This window comes from Chrysemys picta, unplaced genomic scaffold, assembly GCF_011386835.1.
Source record: "Chrysemys picta bellii isolate R12L10 unplaced genomic scaffold, ASM1138683v2 scaf807, whole genome shotgun sequence".
Classification (NCBI taxonomy): Eukaryota; Metazoa; Chordata; order Testudines; family Emydidae; genus Chrysemys; species Chrysemys picta.
Window position 1 is genome coordinate 12,501 of NW_027053514.1, and position 7,500 is coordinate 20,000.

Below are 7,500 nucleotides of genomic sequence, written 5' to 3' on the forward strand. Positions count from 1 at the left end.
AGTGTGTGTGTGTGTGTGGGAGGGAGGCTTAGCAGTCTTGCCCCGGGCGGTCCGGTGGGGGAGGCTTAGCAGTCGTCATCCGAGGACTCCGGGGGCAGGCTTAATAGTGGTTCCAGGGGAGGCTTAATAGTCGTCCCCCGGGCAGTCCGGGAGAGGCTTAATCGTCATCCCCCGACAGTGTGTGTGTGTGTGTGGGGGGGGAGGCTTAGCAGTCTTCCCCCAGGCTGGGTGGGGGCCTGGCGGGAGGCGTCGCAGTCTTCCCCCGGGCGGTCCGGTGGGGGAGGCTTAGCAGTCGTCATCAGGGCGGTCCGGGGGGTGGGGGGAGGCCTCAGAGTCGTCCCTCGGAGAGCCGGGTCGGCGGCGGTGGCGGGTGTCAGGCTTTACGTCCAGCCTCCGGAGGGTGAGCGTCCTCGGACGGGATGCAGCTGCCGCAGAGAGGCAGCCTCTGAGGCAAGGAGCGGAGCACCGAGGCTGGGGAGAGGGGAGCAGGAGCCGGGGGCTGGGGTGGGTGGGTGGGGGGGGCGTTCAGGACAACCGATCAAGCCCCGGGAAGCGGCTGTCAAATGTTCAAAGTCCCCCCCGGGACAACAGGTCAAGCCCTGGGAGGCGGCTGTCAAATGTTCAAAGTCCCCACCGGGACAACAGGTCAACCCCCGGGAAGCGGCTGTCAAATTTTCAAAGTCCCCGTTCGGCCACCAGGTCAACCCGCTGAATCTACTGGGTTGACCTGGCGGCCGGTTTGCTTTCCGGCCACCAGGTCAACCCATTGGATTCGACGGGTTGACCTGGCGACCGGTTTGCTTTCCGGCCACCAGGTCAACCCATTGGATTCGACGGGTTGACCTGGTGGCCGGTTTGCTTTCCGGACCGGATGTCACCCCACTCCCAGGGCAGCGCGGCAGTGGTGCTGAGGACCGCAGAGGGGGGGCTTAATAGTCGAGAGGGAGCAGGTCCGGGGGAGGCTTAATAGTCGTCCCCCGAGGACTCCGGGGGCCAGGCTTAATAGTCGTCCCCCCGGGCGCTCCAGGGGGAAAGCTTAATAGTCCTCCCCCGAGGATAGGCTTAATAGTCGCCCCCCGGCCAGTCCGGGGGAGGCTTAATAGTCGTTCCAGGGGAGGCTTAATAGTCATCCCCCGGGCAGTCCGCGGGAGGCTTAATAGTCGTCCCCCGAGTGCTCCGGGGGGCAGGCTTAATAGTCGTTCCCCAGGCAGTCTGGGAGAGGCTTAAGAGTCATCCCCCGACAGTGTGGGTGTGGGTGTGGGCGGGGGGGAGGCTTAGCAGTCGTCCCCAGGGCGGTCCGGGGGTGGGGGGAGGCCTCAGAGTCGTCCCTCCGAGAGCCGTGTCGGCGGCGGTGGCGGGTGTCAGGCTTTACGTCCAGCCTCCGGAGGGTGAGCGTCCTCGGACGCGATGCAGCCGCCGCAGAGAGGCAGCCTCCGAGGCAGGGAGCGGAGCACCGAGGCTGGGGAGTGGGGAGCAGGAGCCGGGGGGGAGGTGGGGGGCGTTCAGGACAACAGGTCAACCCCCTGGAAGCGGCTGTCAAATGTTCAACGTCCCCACTCGGCCACCAGGTCAAGCCCCGGGAAGCGGCTGTAAAATTCTCAAAGTCCCCACCGGGACAATAGGTCAAGCCCTGGGAGGCGGCTGTCAAATGTTCAAAGTCCCCACCGGGACAACAGGTCAACCCCCGGGAAGCGGCTGTCAAATTTTCAAAGTCCCCGTTCGGCCACCAGGTCAACCCGCTGAATCTACTGGGTTGACCTGGCGGCCGTTTTGCTTTCCGGCCACCAGGTCAACCCATTGGTTTCGACGGGTTGACCTGGCGGCTGGTTTGCTTTCCGGCCACCAGGTCAACCCATTGGATTCGACGGGTTGACCTGGTGGCCGGTTTGCTTTCCGGCCCGGGTGTCACCCCACTCCGAGGGCAGCACGGCAGTGGTCTTGAGGACCACAGAGGGGGGCTTAATAGTCGAGACGGAGCAGGTCCGGGGGAGGCTTAATAGTCGCCCCCCGGCCAGTCCGGGGGAGGCTTAATAGTCGTCCCCCGAGGACTCCGGGGGCCAGGCTTAATAGTCGTCCCCCCCCGGGCGCTCCAGGGGGGAAAGCTTAATAGTCCTCCCCCGAGGACTCCGGGGGCAGGCTTAACAGTCGTCCGCCCCGGGCGCTCCAGGGGGAAAGCTTAATAGTCCTCCCCCGACAGTGTGTGTGTGTGTGTGTGGGAGGGAGGCTTAGCAGTCTTGCCCCGGGCGGTCCGGTGGGGGAGGCTTAGCAGTCGTCCCCAGGGCGGTCCGGGGGTGGGGGGGGGGGGGAGGCCTCACAGTCGTCCCTCGGAGAGCCGGGTCAGCGGCAGTGGTGGGTTTACGTCCAGCCTCCGGAGGGTGCGCGTCCTCGGAGGCGATGCAGGCGCCGCAGAGAGGCAGCCTCCGAGGCAGGGAGCGGAGCACCGAGGCTGGGGAGAGGGGAGCAGGAGCCGGGGGCTGGGGCTGGGGGTGGGGGGCGTTCAGGACAACCGGTCAAGCCCCGGGAAGCAGCTGTCAAATGTTCCAAGTCCCCACTCGGCCACCAGGTCCACCCCAGTCTAGCAATGGGGTTGACCTGGCTGACGGCCGGTTAGTATCAAGGTAAACTCACCGTCGTCCACAGGAGGGCAGCTCTCAGGCCGGCCGGCTGCGGCTGACTCTGGGGCGGCGCCCGGTCCCGGCAGCGAGGGGCGGGGGGCGCGGAGCGAGACGGGGCTAACCGGGGGGGGGCGCCTCCTGCGACTTTGGGGGCCGCGGGTCGTCAGTGGCGTGCAGGCCGGGCCTCTCCCGGGGGATTCGGGGGGGCGGTCCTGCGGGCCGGGCGCAGGGGGCTCGAGCGAGCCCGGGCCGGTCCGCCCCGGGGCCGGGGTCTCCGCCTGCGGCTCAGGGGGGCGCGGGTCGTCGGGGGAGGAAGCCCGGGGGAGCCGCACACCGGCCCGCCAGGCCAGGCCTGGCCTGGATGGCCGCGGGGGGATTCGGGGCGGTCCCGCGGGCCGGGGGCCGGGCGCAGGGGAGGCGGGGGGGCCGAGCGAGTCCGTCCCGGGCCCGGGGCCTCCCCCTGCGGCTTTGGGGTCCGTGGGTCCCCGCTGGAGGAAGCCACTGGGAGCTGGACACCCGCCGTCCGTCCCGCCAGGCCAGGCCTGGCCTGGGTGGCCGCGGGGGGATTCGGGGCGGTCCCGCGGGCCGGGGGCCGGGCGCAGGGGAGGCGGGGGGGCCGAGCGAGTCGGGCCCGGGCCCGGGGCCTCCCCCTGCGGCTTTGGGGTCCGTGGGTCCCCGCTGGAGGAAGCCGCTGGGCGCTGGACACCCGCCGTCCGTCCCGCCTGGCCAGGCCTGGCCTGGGTGGCCGCGGGGGGATTCGGGGCGGTCCCGCGGGCCGGGGGCCGGGCGCAGGGGAGGCGGGGGGGCCGAGCGAGTCGGGCCCGGGCCCGGGGCCTCCCCCTGCGGCTTTGGGGTCCGTGGGTCCCCGCTGGAGGAAGCCGCTGGGCGCTGGACACCCGCCGTCCGTCCCGCCTGGCCAGGCCTGGCCTGGGTGGCCGCGGGGGGATTCGGGGCGGTCCCGCGGGCCGGCGGCCGGGCGCAGGGGGTCCGAGCGAGTCCGTCCCGGGCCCGGGGCCTCCCCCTGCGGCTTTGGGGTCCGTGGGTCCCCGCTGGAGGAAGCCGCTGGGCGCTGGACACCCGCCGTCCGTCCCGCCTGGCCAGGCCTGGCCTGGGTGGCCGCGGGGGGGGATTCGGGGCGGACCTGCGGGCCGGCGGCCGGGAGGGTCCGGGCCAGTCCGCCCCATGCCCGGGGTCTCCCCCAGCGGCTTCGGTGGCCCCGGGGGGGGTCCTCCGCGGAGGAAGCCGGGTGGGTGGGGAGCCGGACCCCAGGCGCCCAGACCCGTGACCTGCGGCCGCGACCTCCGACTCGGCAGGAGCGACGAGGGGCTTTCCGGCCCGTCCCCCCCTCTCCTTCCCCCCCAGAAAAGGAGAGAGAGCTGACTCGGACCGGGAAAAGCTGCCTACGGCACCTGGGATTCCCAGGCGGTCACCCATCCAAGTACTAGCCAGGCCCGGGACGGTTTACCTTCCGAGATCGGACGGGATCGGGGGCGTTCGGTCCGGTATGGCCGTAGGCACCCGGCCCCGCGCCTCCTCGCCCGCTTTCCCCTGCCGACGCCCGGGCCTGCCGCACGGTGAGCCCCGGTCGGACTGCCCCCCCCCCTGCGGCAGGGCCCCCGTCTCTCGCGGGCCCGGTCCTTTTTTCCTTTTCGAGCTCCGGGGCCCGGGCTGGCCGCCAGAGCCCCTCCGCCCGCCCTCCCCGGCGTCGGGGAAAATACTGTCCCGGACTTCCAGTGCGCCCGATCCTGTCAGCCGGGGGGTGGGGAGGGGCAGTCCCTCGCTGCGGCCGGGGAGGGTGAGCCCAGGGCGGCTTGCCTGCCGTGCGAGGCCCCTCTCGGCCACCAGGTCAACCCCGAGTCGAAAGGGCTGAAAAATTTTCAGAGTCCCCTCCCGGGCACCAGGTCAACCCGTGGAATCGGACGGGTTCACCTGCTGGCCGGTTCGCTTCCCGGGCACCAGGTCAACCCGTGGAATCGAAAGGGTTCACCTGCTGGCCGGTTTGCTTTCCGGCCACCAGGTCAACCCCTAGGGGTTTTAACGGGGGCACGCCCGGTGGCCTCTTTCCCGTCCGGTCACCAGGTCAACCCGGATCTCCCTCCTTCCCTGGGCGTCCCCTCCTCGGAGGCGTCAGGTTCCATTCCCCCCCCCCCCCCCAGACTTCCAGGGGCCCGATCCAGTCGGCCGGGAGGCAGTCCCTCGCTGCGGCCGGGGAGGGTGAGCCCAGGGCGGCCTGGTCCATGTCTCTAGTGGGCCCGATCCTTTTTTTTTTTTTCGAGCTCCGGGGCCAGGCCCGCCCGGGCAGCCCTCCTCGGAGGCGTGGGGCGATTTCCCCCCGCCCCCAGACTTCCAGGGGCCCGATCCTGTCGGCCGGGAGGCAGTCCCTCGCTGCGGCCGGGGAGGGTCAGCCCAGGGCGGCTTGCCTGCCGTGCGAGTCCCCTCTCGGCCACCAGGTCAACCCCGAGTCGAAAGGGCTGAAAAATTTTCTGAGTCCCCTCCCGGGCACCAGGTCAACCCGTGGAATCGAACGGGTTCACCTGCTGGCCGGTTCGCTTTCCGGCCACCAGGTCAACCCGTGGAATCGAAAGGGTTCACCTGCTGGCCGGTTCGCTTTCCGGCCACCAGGTCAACCCCTAGGTTTTAAGGGGGGGGGACGCCCGGTGGCCTCTTTCCCGTCCGGTCACCAGGTCAACCCGGATCTCCCTCCTTCCCTGGGCGCCCCCTCCTCGGAGGCGTCAGGTTCCATTCTTTTTTCCAGACTTCCAGGGGCCCGATCCAGTCGGCCGGGTGGCAGTCCCTCGCTGCGGCCGGGGAGGGTGAGCCCAGGGCGGCTTGCCTGCCGTGCGAGTCCCCTCTCGGCCACCAGGTCAACCCCGAGTCGAAAGGGCTGAAAAATTTTCAGAGTCCCCTCCCGGGCACCAGGTCAACCCGTGGAATCGAACGGGTTCACCTGCTGGCCGGTTCGCTTCCCGGGCACCAGGTCAACCCGTGGAATCGAAAGGGTTCACCTGCTGGCCGGTTCGCTTTCCGGCCACCAGGTCAACCCCTAGGTTTTAAGGGGGGGGACGCCCGGTGGCCTCTTTCCCGTCCGGTCACCAGGTCAACCCGGATCTCCCTCCTTCCCTGGGCGCCCCCTCCTCGGAGGCGTCAGGTTCCAGTCTTTTTTCCAGACTTCCAGGGGCCCGATCCAGTCGGCCGGGAGGCAGTCCCTCGCTGCGGCCGGGGAGGGTGAGCCCAGGGCGGCCTGGTCCATGTCTCTAGTGGGCCCGATCCTTTTTTTTTTTTTCGAGCTCCGGGGCCAGGCCCGCCCGGGCAGCCCTCCTCGGAGGCGTGGGGCGATTTCCCCCCGCCCCCAGACTTCCAGGGGCCCGATCCTGTCGGCCGGGAGGCAGTCCCTCGCTGCGGCCGGGGAGGGTCAGCCCAGGGCGGCTTGCCTGCCGTGCGAGTCCCCTCTCGGCCACCAGGTCAACCCCGAGTCGAAAGGGCTGAAAAATTTTCAGAGTCCCCTCCCGGGCACCAGGTCAACCCGTGGAATCGAACGGGTTCACCTGCTGGCCGGTTCGCTTTCCGGCCACCAGGTCAACCCGTGGAATCGAAAGGGTTCACCTGCTGGCCGGTTCGCTTTCCGGCCACCAGGTCAACCCCTAGGTTTTAAGGGGGGGGGACGCCCGGTGGCCTCTTTCCCGTCCGGTCACCAGGTCAACCCGGATCTCCCTCCTTCCCTGGGCGCCCCCTCCTCGGAGGCGTCAGGTTCCATTCTTTTTTCCAGACTTCCAGGGGCCCGATCCAGTCGGCCGGGTGGCAGTCCCTCGCTGCGGCCGGGGAGGGTGAGCCCAGGGCGGCTTGCCTGCCGTGCGAGTCCCCTCTCGGCCACCAGGTCAACCCCGAGTCGAAAGGGCTGAAAAATTTTCAGAGTCCCCTCCCGGGCACCAGGTCAACCCGTGGAATCGAACGGGTTCACCTGCTGGCCGGTTCGCTTCCCGGGCACCAGGTCAACCCGTGGAATCGAAAGGGTTCACCTGCTGGCCGGTTCGCTTTCCGGCCACCAGGTCAACCCCTAGGTTTTAAGGGGGGGGACGCCCGGTGGCCTCTTTCCCGTCCGGTCACCAGGTCAACCCGGATCTCCCTCCTTCCCTGGGCGCCCCCTCCTCGGAGGCGTCAGGTTCCAGTCTTTTTTCCAGACTTCCAGGGGCCCGATCCAGTCGGCCGGGAGGCAGTCCCTCGCTGCGGCCGGGGAGGGTGAGCCCAGGGCGGCCTGGTCCATGTCTCTAGTGGGCCCGATCCTTTTTTTTTTTTTCGAGCTCCGGGGCCAGGCCCGCCCGGGCAGCCCTCCTCGGAGGCGTGGGGCGATTTCCCCCCCCCCCAGACTTCCAGGGGCCCGATCCTGTCGGCCGGGAGGCAGTCCCTCGCTGCGGCCGGGGAGGGTCAGCCCAGGGCGGCTTGCCTGCCGTGCGAGTCCCCTCTCGGCCACCAGGTCAACCCCGAGTCGAAAGGGCTGAAAAATTTTCAGAGTCCCCTCCCGGGCACCAGGTCAACCCGTGGAATCGAACGGGTTCACCTGCTGGCCGGTTCGCTTTCCGGCCACCAGGTCAACCCGTGGAATCGAAAGGGTTCACCTGCTGGCCGGTTCGCTTTCCGGCCACCAGGTCAACCCCTAGGTTTTAAGGGGGGGGGACGCCCGGTGGCCTCTTTCCCGTCCGGTCACCAGGTCAACCCGGATCTCCCTCCTTCCCTGGGCGCCCCCTCCTCGGAGGCGTCAGGTTCCATTCTTTTTTCCAGACTTCCAGGGGCCCGATCCAGTCGGCCGGGTGGCAGTCCCTCGCTGCGGCCGGGGAGGGTGAGCCCAGGGCGGCTTGCCTGCCGTGCGAGTCCCCTCTCGGCCACCAGG

The 7,500-nt window shown here is 69.6% G+C and overlaps 1 non-coding gene across 1 annotated transcript; it reads right to left on the reverse strand.

The window, feature by feature from the left end:
* Nucleotides 1-4,012: 4,012 nt before the first annotated feature.
* LOC135979397 (5S ribosomal RNA) lies at nt 4,013-4,131 on the reverse strand. Its single transcript, XR_010596717.1, has one exon. It is a non-coding gene; the product is annotated as a 5S ribosomal RNA (ribosomal RNA).
* Between the last annotated feature and the right edge of the window lie 3,369 nt (nt 4,132-7,500).